The sequence below is a fragment of the Mustela nigripes genome, chromosome 6, assembly GCF_022355385.1.
Source record: "Mustela nigripes isolate SB6536 chromosome 6, MUSNIG.SB6536, whole genome shotgun sequence".
NCBI classification, from domain to species: Eukaryota; Metazoa; Chordata; class Mammalia; order Carnivora; family Mustelidae; genus Mustela; species Mustela nigripes.
This window is the reverse complement of record NC_081562.1, coordinates 67,841,402-67,859,235: the sequence shown is the minus strand read 5'-3', so window position 1 is coordinate 67,859,235 and position 17,834 is coordinate 67,841,402.

Sequence of the window (17,834 nt, the reverse complement as noted above, 5' to 3'; positions counted from 1 at the left end):
TGAGATGCGTGTGAGTTTTTCTAATGATGGAATTTAAGCTGACTAAGCAGGCAAGTAGGGACATGAAGGAGGATAATGAATAATGAAAAATTTCTAGGTTCAGTAGCTTGAAAAAGATCTAGCCCTGTAAGAGGGGATGCAGTTTAGCTGCATGTCAAGAAGCTGTATCCCTGTGTAGAAATGTAGAGATCTGAGGATGAGAACACAAGATAGGCATATCATATTTAAGGAGAACACACTTGGGGCCAGCTGGCAAACAGGATACTTTCCTGACCCAGATCGTAACACAGCTGAGAAGCCTACTCCAACCAGGAGGGCATCTACAGGGAGTCTCATTTGGCTAAAACTGGAGCATCTGACAAATTCTTGTTTTCCTTAGCTGACAGAATTATCAATCACTAATGGAGGTAAGAGATGGGGGAGCTTCTAGTTTAATAAGGAAGAATGTCTTGGTGAAGATGAAATTGATGGGAATTTTAAAGGAAAATGGTCTGGTTCCCTTAAATGAACATAATTCTCCTAATTCTCCTGGTTCATGAGATCACTGAACCCACTACTGGTAAATGTTGTAGAATTGTGAAAAAAATCAAGTAATATCAACAATAGATAAAAGTTCTGACTTCAAGAAAGAAGGTACCTTCTTTCTCCGCAAAATAGCCCAAGGACTACCAGAGAAAAGGATAATCAGAGGGAAAGATAAACAGTTGCTGACTTTACCCAATGGATGAAGATTAATCAGTCAGAAGATGTTTCTGAAAAGAGTTGACAGGAAGCAGGAGTGAAGGGTTAACAGAAAGAACCTATCCCAATCACCAAATTTTGGTGTGGCAAGTTAAATCTACCTATGACAGTAATTTGTTAAAACAAAACAAAACAATTTTTGTATTATGTACCTATATGGATTAGCACTTATACACTTTATTTCAAATCCTTAATACAACGCTGTAAGTTGAATTTTTATACTTACCTTACAGTTGAGGAAACTGAGGTTAGACAAAGCATTTGACTTTCCTGAAGTGTCACAGGATACGACAGAGCCAAGATCCAAACCAGGTCAGTATCTCTCTAAAGATCATTCTACAGTCACTCGCATCTGAAAAACAATTCTTGATGTGAAATGTATATAAGAAAACTTTGTGGTGAAGACGACAGTGGTTCTGGCTGGCAGTAAGCCCATTTAGACGGCATGGTTTGGTCATTACAGAAACTAACATTATCTTAGTTTGCCACAATGTTGGGTCAGAATCTTGAGTGACCACCTTGTGTCCCAGCCACCTAGACAGTACTGTGTCCCATTGTGAGCACCATGCTTGAAAAGAGATATAAACAAACCAGATATTTGTAAAGAAATGACCGATTTAACAGAAACTTGAAATCAAGTTGAAGGCTCATAGAAGAAATTAGGCATTTAGAGAAAGGAATAGCTAGATGGAATATGATACCTTTCTTAAAATATTTGACAAGCCCTTCATGAAAGACAGAATAGGCTCATTCTGTATGAAAACTGAATGATGGAACAAGAACTAATGGATAAAGACCAGAGATCCAAATAAAGTAGGGGCTACCTGAAAAGTTAATTAATTAATGAAAAATATTAAGTTTCTCCTCCTGGTATGTTTTCTAACTGCTGGAAAGTTATGGAGGCACCTCAAGCCTCAGATGGGTGATTGTGTTACATGACTTATATTCTCTTCCAACTCTAAGATTCTATGATTCCATGACTTCTCATTTTTAAAAGACCAAGTTCTTTATACACACAACTATCTAGTTTTATAATACATAAGTGCTATTATGTCATACCTGGTTTATTTAACAAGTAAAGTCTGATGATTTTTCTCTTAAAAAAATGGATTTCCTCTCTTAGCTTCCACAACCCACTGATTTTAGCAGCTCTACACCCTTGTGGGTTCAAATCCCAGCTTTGCCACTTATTAACTATATCGTTGGACAAGTTACTTAACTTTTCTGTAATAATACCTAGTTCAAAGGATTATTATGAGAATCAGTAAGTTAATACACATGAATCGCTTAAAACTGCACCTAGCATTCAATAAGCACTAGATAGATCTGAGCCTTTATTATTTTCCATGTAAATCTTTCTATGTCAAGTAGCACAGCACTAATCGACTATAATGGCTACAGAATATGCCATAATTTATCCAGTCCCTCTTTTTTTGATGAGTATTCTCTTTTTTCTGGCTTTCCCACTCATACAAATAGCACTGCAATATATACGTGTACCTATGTCTTTTGTATCGCTGTTTTTATGTCTGTGAGAGTAAAACAGGGGTGGATTGCTGGATTGAAGGCTGGATGTATTTCTAATTTTAAGAGATGTTGTCATTCAACTCTCACCAATAAGACTGTAAATCTTCATATTTCCCCACAGTAATGTATAAAAGTACATTTTTCTTTACATTCCCACCAACGATAGGTAGTACAGCTCTTTGTAACTTTTGCCAGAGTAACAGGTATTGGTAAAGTGATATTTCATTGTTTCTTTAATTTGCATTCCCATAATTTTAAGGAATTTGAGGGTTTTTTCATGGTGGTTGTCTTTTACTCGTTTTTCGAATAGGTGGTTTGTATTTCTCTTGTCAACTCCTAAGCACTCTGCATTATTAACTCCTTACATGACTTAACACAGACTTGGTCCAAACCATGAGCATGACCACGTTTGGCTCACTTCTGCACTGTCATTTCTATCTGAATCTTTCCCTCTATTCTTGTCTCCTGAGTACCTTGAATGGAGATTGACCTGTGAGGAAGTAAAGCAACCAACAAGAACATAGTGGGGTTCCACTGCAGACATGTTACCCCATAGTTCATGACAGAAGAAACAAAGACTAGTTGGTGGGGTGAGTGCGATGAGAGACTAATCTGAAGAAGCCAAAGACACAGGATCCAAGTTAGGATCCCAGAGACATGAGTGTGGAGCCAGAGAGATGAGATCAAAGATCAAAGTGGAGGTAGGTCATGGGGAAAGGGCAGTGGTATGGGCTATTTGCTTAAAATACCCAATAATGTTTGAAACTTGTTGTTATAGACCAGCAGGAGTATAATGTGTGCTGGATGGAACTGACTTCAAATGCTCAGGCAGGAACAGATAATTTGCTTGTTCAAAACTCTTTATTGAAGCCTTAGTGCCTAAATAACAGAGTCCCAGGTACTTGAACTTGCTCTTCAAGGTCTTCTAAAATATGATTTGACCTTTCCTTCCTCATTTTGCACTCTCTATTTTTTTATTGTTCCTCAAATTCCTTTCATCTTCTGGTTTTTGCCTGGAATGCCTTTCTCCTGCCTCTCCTTCTGTATGAATTCTATTCATTTTTAAGGACTCTGCTTCTCTGAATGTTGTCCTAACCATTCTAGCCTGATGTGAACTCTCCCCATTCTGAACTCTCACAGTCATTATTATCTGCCCACGCATTTGGCAATTGGTCATTGTCTCCTTGAGATTCTTTTGGAAACAAATCCCCACCAAGCCAACTTAAGCAATAAAGAAATTAATTATCTCATGTAGCAGGAAGCTCTGAGTTAGGACAGGCTCCAAGGTTGATTCAGGGACTAAATACATCATTGGAGACCCAAGTTTTCTCCACTTTGTCATCCCATATCTGGTTTCTTCATGGTCATAAGAGGGCTTTCGAAAGCAGCTAGGACCACACTCTTCTTTGTTTACATCTAGCAGCAGAGAGTGGGAACCCTTTCCCTCAGCAGTGGCTGTCTGTTTCTCTTAGTTGGCTTGAGCCAGCATTGGTCATATGCCTACCTCTGAACCAGTAACAGTAGTACAGAGAACGTCACATGTTAATGGTCCTTACTAATTAGGACTATCACCTGGTCTCGAGAGAGTCATCTTCTCCCCCAACTGCTGGGAGGAATGGATACTTGAATAAAGTTGGGCTTCTGATAAGAATCAAGAATAAGAGAGATAAATGTTGCATAGTTATTAAGTTGCCCTATGACAAGTGTTTCTTATCTTGAACTGCTATTTGTGCTTTTTATTGCCACCTTTTCATACTTCTTATATCTTTTTTCCCAAAGTATATTGCAAACACTTTGAAAGAAAACTTATATCTTACATTTTGTAACCCCCAAATGTGTCAGTATTATTATAGATGTAGCTGTTGGTAATTATTTATTGATTGCATTTGACTTCTCTGAGATTCACCTACATTCTCTATCTTACTAGCACTATAGTGGATGCAATTGAAGTTTCCAAACTTCTGATGATAAGCACAAAAATACAAGGTTTTGGGGACCCTAAGTCCAGAAAAGAATTACCTTGTACTTCTTCCCTACCTCTGGCTACAGAACCTCATGGATATTATCATCAAACCCTAATTGAGAAATAAGACCAAGGATACTAAAAATTCTGTAATGCCATCGATCTTTTTAACCTTGATACTTGCATTTGATTACACTTCACTGCTGAGAACTACAACATTTGCCATAACTACAAAGCATGCATTTTATTATATTCCTCTCATGAAAGACAGTGATCACAAAAACTGACATTTGAGATGTTTCATGCATTTATTCATTTATTCATTCATTCATTTAACAAACACACCTTTGAATGCTTACTACCAATCTCTGTATAGGTACAGAAAATATAAAGTGGGATAAGAAATTATTCCCTCCCTGAAGTTACTCAGTAGTAGATATATTTTTTTAAGATTTTATTTATTTGGCAGACAGAGATCTCAAGTAGGCAGACAGGCAGGCAGAGGGAGAGAGGAGGAAGCATGCTCCCTGCTGAGCAGAGAGCCTGATGCGGGGTTCAAAACCAGGACCCTGAGATCATGACCTGAGCTGAAGGCAGAGGCTTTAACCTACTGAGCCACCCAGGCGCCCCATTAGTAGATATGTTATCACTATTTCAAATTTGATAGAAGCCATTTCTTCATGATTACTGGGTTTAGACCTCAAATCATCACCTGGAGTGGCTGCTCTAGGACTAAGTGTTTTGCTATGGACACTTTGCTGACTTTTATGGTAAAAAGAAGTATGGTTTTACCCGCTATTCAATGTCTAGCTTAAGGTGATTCACTTAGCTCAGCTCCTACATCACTAAAATGGGAATTAATACTACTGGTCTACTTCTAGTACAATCTATAAAACCCATTACCCATGTATGAGGCATAATTCTGACACCCTAAGCTGGAGAATATCATTAGCTAAAGTATAGTAAGATTGGGTGAGGTGGTTGTTAAGAGGTTTCTGAATGAGTCAGGCCTCTGGTGCTAAATTTATTAATGAGTCATTTTCCTTGCCTAGCAGACACTGTGGTAGAAAGTGAAAGAAGAAGCCATTCAATGTCTGTTTCTTAAAAATGTATTCTGACCATCAGTTCACCAAAGTAGATTTCAACATATTTAATCATTTTAGACAATACTTGTCACCAAAACATTCTCCGGGTTCCTCTCAATTTAGAAAAAGCAAGTGAAGTATTTTCTCTAGGAAAGGGGAAATTGGTTTTCATTTCTTCCCAGGGGTTTCAGATGATAAATTTCTAGTGGTCAGATATGGCATCTATCACGCTGCTCTGTGCAACTGCTGAAATTCAAATCTGATCGTTCCAGCTTTTGCTAAAAGCTTATTAATGACAACAATGATGATGACTCACTGATTTCGTGTCCATTTGCCTTATATGACTTTACTGGCCTTTGTCTCTAGGCTATACAAGGTTCCCATCCACACAGCTATATCTTGGCTGTCTTTGCACATTTCCCAATGAAGATCTCAAATTGGTCCTTTCATCTTTTTACTGCAACTTCCTCATCTATTGTCTCTTACATTCACTCATAAGAACTAAAAGTCCTCTTCTACCCTTATACTAGCTTTTATTACTTATCATTCTTCCGACCACAACAGCACATGAGAACCCTTCTAACTCCTCTTGATGCTTCATTCAACTTAGGCTCCATGGTCAGCTATTATAACATTGCCCCCATCTTTCTAGGCACCTCTATCCATTTGCCATTTTGCTGTGTTCATCATGCCAATCTCAAGCCCTGATCTCAACCACTATGTTTCTTGGACCTGCTCTTGGCAATCTGAGAGTGTGGAATTAAGACTCAAAATCTTATGTGATTTGTCTTCTTCAAATGTGCACTTTCAACTGATCTGCAAGACTCAATTAAATTGAAAAAAGGAAATCAATAGAAGAAAACAATAGAACCAAAAGCTGGTTCTTAGAAAAGATCAATAAAACCAATACCCCCTGTAGACAGGCTAATGAAGAAAAAAGAGGGAGTACACTAATTACTAATACCACAAACAAAAAAGGGACATCACCACAGATCCTATGGACATTAAAAGGCTAATAAAGGAATGACATAAATAACTTTATGGCCAAAAATATGATGACCTAAATGAAAGGGACCAATTCCTTGAAAGGCACAACCTGCCAAAATGCACACAAACAGAAATGGAAAATCTGAATAAGACTATCTCTATCAAAGAAATCAAAAAACATTTCAAGACAGAAAGTGCCAGGTCCAGATAAATTCACTGGTAAATTTACCAAAAAATTTAAGAAGATAAAAGCAGAGGGAATATTTCCTAATTTGTTCTATGTAGTCAGCATTACTCTACTATGAAAGCAGATGGAAACATTATTTTTTTTTCAAATATTTTATTTGACAGACAGAGATCACAAGTAGGTGGAGAGGCAGGCAGAGAGAGAGGAGGAAGCAGGCTCCCTGCTGAGCAGAGAGCCCGATGCGGGGCTCAATCCCAGGACCCTGGGATCATGACCTGAGCTGAAGGCAGAGGCTTTAACCCACTGAGCCACCCAGGTGCCCCTGGAAACATTATTAAGAAAAGAAAACTACAAACCAGTATCTTTCATAAACACAGATGCAAAATCTTTCGGAAAATATTAGCATATTAAATCCAACAATGTATTAAAAGAAAAGAATTATACAACATGAGAAAATGGGATTTATCCAGACATACAAAGCCGGTTTAACATTTGAAAATCAATTAATGTGATCCTTTGTAACAACAGGCTGAAAAAGAAAACTCACATGATCACATAAATAGACAGAAAAAGCATTTGACAAAATTCTATACCTATTCATAGTAAAACTCTTAGTAAACTTGGAATAGAGGGGACTTCCTCAACTTGATAAAATATATCTACAAAAAACCTACAGCTAACATCCTACTTAATGGTAAGAAACTTGAAGCTTCCCCTTAAGATCAGAAACGAGACAAGTAAGTCCACTCTCACTACTTCTTTTCAACATTGTCCTGGAAGTCCTAGCTAATGCAATAATTGAAGAAAAGGAAGCATAAGATATGCATATTGGGAAAGAAGAAATAAAACTGTCTTTGTTCAGAGATTACACTATTGTCTACATAGAAAATCCAAAAGAATTGAGAGAAGTAAAAAAAGGAAAGAAAGAAACAAACAAAAAAGGAAGGAAGGAAGGAAGAAAGGAAGAAAAAGCAACCTCTTAGAACTAAGAAACAATTACAACAAGGTAGCTTGCTTGATACAATCTTAATAAAGAAAGGTTGATTGCGACATCTGGGTGGCTCAATCACTAAGCATCTGCTTAGCGACTTCGGCTCAGGTCATGATCCGGGTTCCTGGGGTTGAGACCCGCATCGGGTTCCCTGCTCCACCTGAAGCCTGCTTCTCCCTCTCCCCTACCTCCTGCTTGTGTTCCCTCTTTTGCTGTATCTATCAAATGAATAAATGCATCTCCTTAAAAAATATAATGCTTAAAGTCTCATAGAATGGTTGATTGCTTTCCAATATACTTGCAATAAACAAATGGAGTTTGAAATTAAAAACACAATTTCATGGTGCATATATACCACATCTTCTTTATCCATTAATCAGCTGATGGACTTTGGGGCTCTTTCCATAATTTGGCCATTGTTGCTAATGCTGCTATAAACATGGGAGTACATGTATCCCTTTGAGTCAGTATTTTTGTATCCTTTGGTAAATACCTAGTAATACAATTGCTGCACTGTAGCACATTTCTATTTTTAACTTTTTGTGAAATCTTCATACTGTTTTCCAGAGTGGCTGCACCAATTTGCATTCCCAGCAACAGTGTAAGAGGATTTCCCTTTCTCTGCATCTTCACCATTATCTGTTATTTCCTGTATTGCTAATTTTAGTCATTCTGACAAGTGTGAGGTGATATCTCATTGTACTTTTGATTTGTATTTCCCTGATGATGAGTGAAGTTGAGCATCTTTTCATAAGTCTGTTGCCATCTCTATGTCTTCTTTGGAGAAATGGCTGTTCGTTTACAGTGGAATATTACTCAGCCATTAAAAAGAATGAAATCTTGCCATTTACAATGACGTGGATGTAGCTAGAGAGTAGTATGTTAAGTGAAATAAGTCAGTCAGAGAAAGACAAATACCACATGATTCCACTCATATTTGCAATTTAAGAAACAAAACAGATGAACATAGGAGGGAAAAAAAAGAGAGGTTAACAAGGAAACAGACTCTTAAAACAGACTGAGGGTTACTGGAAGGGAGGTGAATGGGGGAATGTGTTAGATGGGTGATTGATATTAAGGAGGGCACTTGTGATGAGCACTAGGTGTTGTAGATGAATGATGAATCACTAAATCCCACACCTGTAACTAATATTAACAATGTATGTTAACAAACTGGAATTTAGGTAAAAACTTAAAGAAAAAAAGCCAATACCATTTATATTAGCAACCCCCTAAAATTAAACACATAGGTATTAATTTAACAAAATATGTACAAACTTATATGAGCAAAACTATAAACTCTGATGAAAGAGATCAAAGAGGAACCAAAAAATGAAGAGAGATTTCATGTTCATGGGTAAGAATACTTAATATTGTTAAAATGGTCCCAGCTTGATCAATAGATTAAGTGCAATACAAATCAAAATCTCAGCAAGTTATTCTGTGGATATTGGCAAATTTACTCTAAAGTGTATATGGAGAGGCAAAGGAACCAAGATAGCTAACACCATATTGAGGAGCAAAGTTTGAGGAATGATACTAGTCAACCTCAAGATTTACTATAAAGCTACACTAATCAAAACAGTGTGGTACTCCAATATGGCAAAGTGAACGAGCATCAAAATTCAGGAGGTTCAGAGAACACCCCTCAAAACCAATAAGAATAGGCCCACACCCCGTCACCTAATAGTAAAATTTACAAGTCTCAGTGACAAAGAGAAAATCCTGAAAGCAGCCAGGGAAAAGAAGTCTGTAACATACAATGGTAAAAATATTAGATTGGCAGCTGACTTATCCACAGAGACCTGGCAGGCCAGAAAAAGCTGGTATGATATTTTCAGAGCACTAAACGAGAAAAACATGCAGCCAAGAATACTATATCCAGCTAGGCTATCATTGAAAATAGAAGGAGAGATTAAAAGCTTCCAGGACAAACAAAAACTGAAAGAATTTGCAAACATCAAACCAGCTCTACAGGAAATATTTAAAGGGGTCCTCTAAGCAAAGAGAGAGCCTACAAGTGGTAGATCAGAAAGGAACAGAGACCATATACAGTAATAGTCACCTTACAGGCAATACAATGGCACTAAATTCATATCTCTCAATAGTTACCCTGAATGTTAATGGGCTAAATGCCCCTGTCAAAAGACACAGGGTATCAGAATGGATAAAAAAACAAAACCCATCTATATGTTGCCTCCAAGAAACTCATTTTAAGCCCGAAGACACCTCCAGATTTAAAGTGAGGGGGTGGAAAAGAATTTACCATGCTAATGGACATCAGAAGAAAGCAGGAGTGGCAATCCTTATATCAGATCAATTAGATTTTAAGCCAAAGACTATAATAAGAGATGAGGAAGGACACTATATCATACTCAAAGGGTCTGTCCAACAAGAAGATTTAACGATTTTAAATATCTATGCCCCCAACGTGGGAGCAGCCAACTATATAAACCAATTAATAACAAAATCAAAGAAACACATCAACAATAATACAATAATAGTAGGGGACTTTAACACTCCCCTCACTGAAATGGACAGATCATCCAAGCAAAAGATCAGCAAGGAAATAAAGGCCTTAAACGACACATTGGACCAGATGGACATCACAGATATATTCAGAACTTTTCATCCCAAAGCAACAGAATACACATTCTTCTTTAGTGCACATGGAACATTCTCCAGAATAGATCACATCCTCGGTCCTAAATCAGGACTCAACCGGTATCAAAAGATTGGGATCATTCCCTGCATATTTTCAGACCACAATGCTCTAAAGCTAGAACTCAACCACAAAAGGAAGTTTGGAAAGAACCCAAATACATGGAGACTAAACAGCATCCTTCTAAAGAATGAATGGGTCAACTGGGAAATTAAAGAATAATTGAAAAAAATCATGGAAACAAATGATAATGAAAATACAACAGTTCAAAATCTGTGGGACACAACAAAGGCAGTCTTGAGAGGAAACTATATAGCGGTACAAGCCTTTCTCAAGAAAGAAGAAAGGTCTCAGGTACACAACCTAACCCTACACCTAAAGGAACTGGAGAAAGAACAAGAAAGAAACCCTAAGCCAGCAGGAGAAGAGAAATCATAAAGATCAGAGCAGAAATCAATGAAGTAGAAACAAACAAACAAAAAAAAACAATAGAACAAATCAACAAAACTAGGAGCTGGTTCTTTGAAAGAATTAATAAAATTGATAAACCCCTGGCCCGACTTATCAAAAAGAAAAGAGAAAGGACCCAAATAAATAAAATCATGAATGAAAGAGGAGAGATCACAACTAACACCAAAGAAATACAAACTATTATAAGAACATACTATGAGCAACTCTACACCAACAAATTTGGCAATCTGGAAGAAATGGATGCATTCCTAGAAACATATAAACTACCACAACTGAACCAGGAAGAAATAGAAAGCCTGAACAGACCCATAACCAGTAAGGAGATTGAAACAGTCATTAAAAATCTCCAAACAAACAAAAGCCCAGGGCCAGATGGCTTCCCAGGGAAATTCTACCAAACATTTAAAGAAGAACTAATTCCTATTCTCCTGAAACTGTTCCAAAAAATAGAAATGGAAGGAAAACTTCCAAACTCATTTTATAAGACCAGCATCACCTTGATCCCAAAACCAGACAAGGATCCCATCAAAAAAGAGAGCTATAGACCAATATCCTTGATGAACACAGATGCGAAAATACTCAACAAAATACTAGCCAATAGGATTCAATAGTACATTAAAAGGATTATTCACCACAACCAAGTGGGATTTATTCCAGGGCTGCAAGGTTGGTTCAACATCTGCAAATCAGTCAATGTGATACAACACATCAATAAAAGAAAGAACAAGAACCATATGATACTCTCAATAGATGCTGAAAAAGCATTTGACAAAGTACAGCATCCCTTCTTGATCAAAACTCTTCAAAGTGTAGGAAGAGAGGGCACATACCTCAATATCATTAAAACCATCTATGAAAAACCCACTGCAAATATCATTCTCAATGGAGAAAAACTCAAAGCTTTTCCGCTAAGGTCAGGAACATGGCAGGGATGTCCATTATCACCACTGCTATTCAACATAGTACTAGAAGTCCTAGCCTCAGCAATCAGACAACAAAAGGAAATTAAAGGCATCCAAATCGGCAAAGAAGAAGTCAAATTATCACTCTTCGCAGATGATATGATACTATATGTGGAAAACCCAAAAGACTCCACTCCAAAACTGCTAGAACTTATACAGGAATTCAGTAAAGTGTCAGGATATAAAATCAATGCACAGAAATTAGTTGCATTTCTCTACACCAACAACAAGACAGAAGAAAGAGAAATTAAGGAGTCAATCCCATTTACAATTGCACCCAAAACCATAAGATACCTAGGAATAAACCTAACCAAAGAGGCACAGAATCTATACTCAGAAAACTATAAAGTACTCATGAAAGAAATTGAGGAAGACACAGAGAAATGGAAAAATGTTCCATGCTCCTGGATTGGAAGAATAAATATTGTGAAAATGTCTATGCTACCTAAAGCAATCTACACATTTAATGCAATTCCTATCAAAGTACCATCCATCTTTTTCAAACAAATGGAACAAATAATTCTAACATTTATATGGAACCAGAAAAGACCTCGAATAGCCAAAGGGATATTGAAAAAGAAAGCCAAAGTTGGTGGCATCACAATTCCCGATTTCAAGCTCTATTACAAAGCTGTCATCATCAAGACAGCATGGTACTGGCACAAAAACAGACACATAGATCAATGGAACAGAATAGAGAGCCCAGAAATAGACCCTCAACTCTACAGTCAACTAATCTTCGACAAAGCAGGAAAGAATGTCCAATGGAAAAAAGACAGCCTCTTCAATAAATGGTGCTGGGAAAATTGGACAGCCACATGCAGAAAAATGAAATTGGACCATTTCCTTACACCACACACGAAAATAGACTCAAAATGGATGAAGGACCTCAATGTGTGAAAGGAATCCATCAAAATCCTTGAGGAGAACACAGGCAGCAACCTCTTCGACCTCAGGCACAGCAACATCTTCCTAGGAACAACGCCAAAGGCAAGGGAAGCTAGGGCAAAAATGAACTATTGGGATTTCATCAAGATTAAAAGCATTTGCACAGCAAAGGAAACAGTTAACAAAATAAATACAAACTATTTGTATTTAGTACAAACTAAAGATACAAACGTAGTGATCCAAAGGGGCACATGCACCTGAATGTTTATAGCAGCAATGTCCACAATAGCCAAACTATGGAAAGAACCTAGATGTCCATCAACAGCTGAATGGATCAAGAAGATGTAGTATATATACACAATGGAATATTATGCAGCCATCAAAAGAAATGAAATCTTGCCATTTGCGACAACATGGATGGAACTAGAGCGTATCATGCTTAGCGAAATAAGTCAAGCAGAGAAAGACAACTATCATATGATCTCCCTGATATGAGGAAGTGGTGATGCAACGTGGGGGCTGAAGTGGGTAGGAGAAGAATCAATGAAACCAGATGGGATTGGGAGGGAGACAAACCATAAGTGACTCTTAATCTCACAAAACAAACTGAGGGTTGCTGGGGGGAGGGGGTTTGGGAGAAGGGGGTGGGATTATGGACATTGGGGAGGGTATGTGCTTTGGTGAGTGCTGTCAGGTCTGTGAATCGCCAGGTTTACAGACCTGTACCCCTGGGGATAAAAATATATGTTTATAAAAAATAAAAAATTAATAAAAACAAACAAACAAACAAACAAAAAAACAAAACTGTGTGGTAATTGTAAAAGAACAGACAAATGGATCAATGGGACAGAATAAGTAGCCTAGAGGACAGATCCACATGCATATAGTCAACTGATCTTTGACAAAGGAGCAAAGACAATGAAGTGGTGAAATGATGGTCTTTTCACCAAACGGTGCTGGAACAACTGGACATTCACATGCAAAAATGAATCTAGAGAAAATCCTTAGAAGTCTCAAAAAAACTAACTCAAAATGGATCACAGACTTAAATGTAAAGCACACAGTGTAAAACTCCTAGAATATAATATACTAGAAAATCTATATAATTTGGATTTGGATTTTTTTCTTAGATATAACACCAAAAGCAAAAGAAAGAAAAAAATGATAAACAAATTCATTAAAATGTTTTAAAATATGCTCTGCAAAAAGCATTGTAAAAAGAATGAAAACATAGACCAGAAACTTGGAGAAAGTGTTTGCAAAGTACCTATTTGACAAAAAACTGTTATTCAAAATGTATTAAGAACTGTTAAAATGCAACAATAAGTAAACAAACAACTAGATTAAAAAATGGGACAAAGTTGTGAACAGACACCTCATCGAAGAAGATATACAGTTGGCAAATAAGCATATGGAGATATCCTTCACAACTCATGCCATAAGGGAATTACAAATTAAAACAATGAGACACCACTACACATCTCTTAGAATGACCAAAATCCCAAAAATTGACACCACCAAATATTGATAAGGGTGTAGAGCCCCAAGAACTCTCATTCATTGCTGGTGGGACTGTTAAATGAGACAGCTACTTTGGAAGACAATTTGGCCATTTCTTACAAAATGAAAAGATATTATTTTTTAAAGACTTTGATTTGAGAGAGTGTGAGTGAGAGAGAGACAGAGATAGTGAGAGAAGGAGAAGGGGAAGGGAAAAGAAGACTCCCCACTGAGCAGGGAACCTGATGCAGGACTCGATCCCAGGACTCTGGGATCGTGACCTGAGCAGAAGGCAGATGCTTAACCAACTGAGCCACACAGGCACCCCAAAACTAAACATATTCTTAATATACAATCCAGAAATTGCACTTCTTGGTACATACACAAGAAGGTTTATATCCACACAAAAACCTGCGTGTAGATGTTTGTAGCAATTTTACTTATAGTTGCCCAAACTTGGAAGCAACCAAGATGTCCTTCAGTAGGTGAATGGATAGACTATGCCACACCCAGCCAATGGAATATTATTTAGCACTAAAAAGAAATGAGGCATCAAGCCTCAAAAAGACATTGTGGATGGCACCTGGGTGGCTCAGTGGGTTAAAGCCTCTGCTTTCGGCTCAGGTCATGATCCCAGGGTCTGGGGATCGAGCCCCGCATCGGGCTCTCTGCTTGGCGGGGAGCCTGCTTCCCTCTCTCTCTCTCTGCCTGCCTCTCTGCCTACTTGTGATCTCTCTCTGTCAAATAAATAAACAAAATCTTTAAAAAAAAAAAAAAAAAAGAAGAAGAAGTCATTGTGGGAATAAATGCATATTGCTAAGTGAAGGAAGCCAATCTGAAAATCTACTTGTTGTATGATTCCAAGTATGTGACATTTTGAAAACAACATGTGATAATTGATTTTATGTGTCAACTTGACCGGCCACAGGACGCCCATATTAAACATTATTTCTGGGTGGATCTGTGAAGATGCTTTGATGTGGGAAACTCAGTAAAGTAGATTGTGCGTAAGCATTATCCAATCCAAGGGTCTGAATAGAATGAAAGTTACAGGAAGGAAGAATTCCCCCATTTTTGCTTCTGCCTATTGAACCGGGATGCCTCATCTCATATTCCCTGGCCCTTGGACTGGGAGGTACACTATCAGTTGTCCTGGTTCTCAGGCCTTTGGACTCAGACCAATTACACCATGAGCTTTCGTGGGTCTCCAGCTTGCAGATGGGAAGTCGTGGGACTTCTAAGCCTCCATAATCATGTGAGTGAATTCCTCATAATAAATCATTATCTGTATATATATATAATACTGGTTCTGTTTCTATGTAGAAACCTGACTCCTACAGGCAAAACTATGGAAATGGTAAAGATACTAGTGGTTGCCAAGGGTAGGGATGGAGAAGAGGTGACTATGCAGAATGCAGAAGTTTTTTTTAAGGCAGTGAAACGTCTCTGGATGTTGTTTCAATGGTGGATTTGTGCTCTTAAAAAAAAAAAAATGTGTCCAAATCCATAGAATGTACCACACCAAGAGTGAACCCTAAGGTAAACCATGGGCTTTGAGTGATAATGATGTGTCACTGTTGGACAACTGCTTGTAACAAATGTACCACTCTGGTGGGGGATGTTCATAATGGGGATGGCTATGTATGTGTGGGTATAGGGATGTAGATGGAAACTCTCTGTGCTTCCTCTCAGTTTTGCCATGAATCTAAAACTGCTTTATGAATAAATGCTTTAATGAATAAAAATTATGAAAAATATTTATATTTAAGGATGTTCATCACAGTGTTATTTTTAATGATGTAAAACTGGAAACTACGTAAATACCAAGCAGTAAAGGATGGATGTGTTAAAACAGAGGAGGACTTTTGTGATGGATAGATTAGCAACGACAATTAAGCTCCTGTTTCTGGCCCTAACCTGCCCTCCAGGATTGTGTAAATTCTCTCTGACCCAAGGATTTCTGTGAGTCCCCAAAGATCTTGCGCAGGAGCTGGAGTCAGTCTGTTGATACAATCACATGTGGGTTTTGTTTGCCCTACTCTTTTTCTCGTTCCCCCTCCTTCTCTTTAGTATCCTCCATTCTCAACACCCTTTGAAGGTACCTCACTCATACCATTGCTGGAAGGATTTGTCATACATCCTCAGGGTCCATGCTCAGAGCACACTCCCAAGGTTCCAAATCTGCTGACCTCAGAACAGTGCTGAGTGGAAGTGGTTGGAATCACTCTTTCCTTCGGGGCTCGAAAGTAGTCTCAAGGCTCCTACAGGAACCAAATGCCCTGCTATCCCTCCTTTGCCTTCATCCCTCCCAACTTGCTGGCTGTCTCAGGGACTCCTCACCAAATGCCATCACCATCCTTTAAGGAAAAACCAAAAGCCTTCCTGAAACTCAACCTCATGCAAGTAGGTACTGAAAGGAATTCCTAGTCCATGGTTTTAGAAACAACCCCCTGTCTTCCAGTTTGGGATCAGCTGGGGTGTGTGTTTTTGTATTTATACATCCAGCTAAATAATCTTGACAGTTATGCTACAGCTTTAGTGGGTTTATTTTGATTTAATACATTATATAGATAATAATACAGCAGGTTCATCTGTTAATGCAAAGGTTGTAACTGATCTACCCTCCTAGAAAAAGAGCCGGGAGTCACCTGTGGGGATGGGTCAGTGCTCTACCACTTTCTCTTACCCTTTGCACAAGGGGGACTGGCATCTTAGGGGGATTTCGCTTCAATTCCTACTAGGTATGGCTAAGGGTCAGAACAGAGCCGTGTCCAAGGAGGACCCTGAATTTATAGGCACTCTTCCATGGAGGAATCCAGGGATGGTAATCCACTAGAAGCACAGACCCAACAGACCCGCTATAGTCATTCCCCATATTGGCCCAACCACCTGCAGAGACTTAATTATTAGGTTGGCTGACACTGGGTCACTTGAATTTAATTCAGTTTGTGGAATAATAGGTGGTGTAAACAAGAAACCTTCTTCTGTATCACCTGGGTTTTGTTTGTTTGTTTATGGTGAGGGTGCACCTTACCAAATAGCTTGGACCTTACATATGAGTCATAATGAATCAAGATTTGTGTTCTGATCCAGTTCAGCAGTCACGTCTCTGAGTCTGAGAGTCTCAGATGGACACGTGGATACACCCATGACACAGTTTCATTGCAAATTGTGTTGTGAAGGGAAACTCTACCAATCATTACCTGATTAATCCCCCCAAAGTGAAAAGATGGCAGGATTATATAGCATTTAGTGTCACCGATTAGCAAAGTCATGGGGCTGAGCCAGTCCTTCCAAAACTTAATATCCACAAACTCAAGGGCATGGGGCCTCTTTTAATTATTTGGGTATAATGGGCCTCAGGGAAGTGAATGCTTTCAGCCTTGTGATCTGAGCGAGGTTTAGGAGCCAGAGCGGTTTTGGCTGAGTCACCGCCTGGCTGCATGACCCCATACACATCACCTGACCTCCACGTGCTTCAGCTGGCCCAGCTGGAGAAATGAGTAAACGTGGCCCGGAAGGCCCTGAGGGGCAGAGACAGCCTCTGCACACAGCTGCCCCAGGGGTAGCGTCCGGGGGCACAGGTCAACTCTATCAGAGGCAAGGGTACCCTAAGAGAGACTCCCAGAATAGCCTCTCTAAAAGCCACCTGTGGAAAAGAGACCCACTCACCCTACATGAATAGAATTAAAATTGGCAAAAATTTCTGAAGACTGAAAAACATTCATACCTTGTGACTGGATGATTTCACTTGAGTGACTTGATTCTCAGATACACACCAGTATTTATGTTCAACAATGTGCATCTCACTGTTATCTTTAACAGGGAAAAACTGGGAAATAGCTAAGTGTTTAACAGTAAAGTGTTATT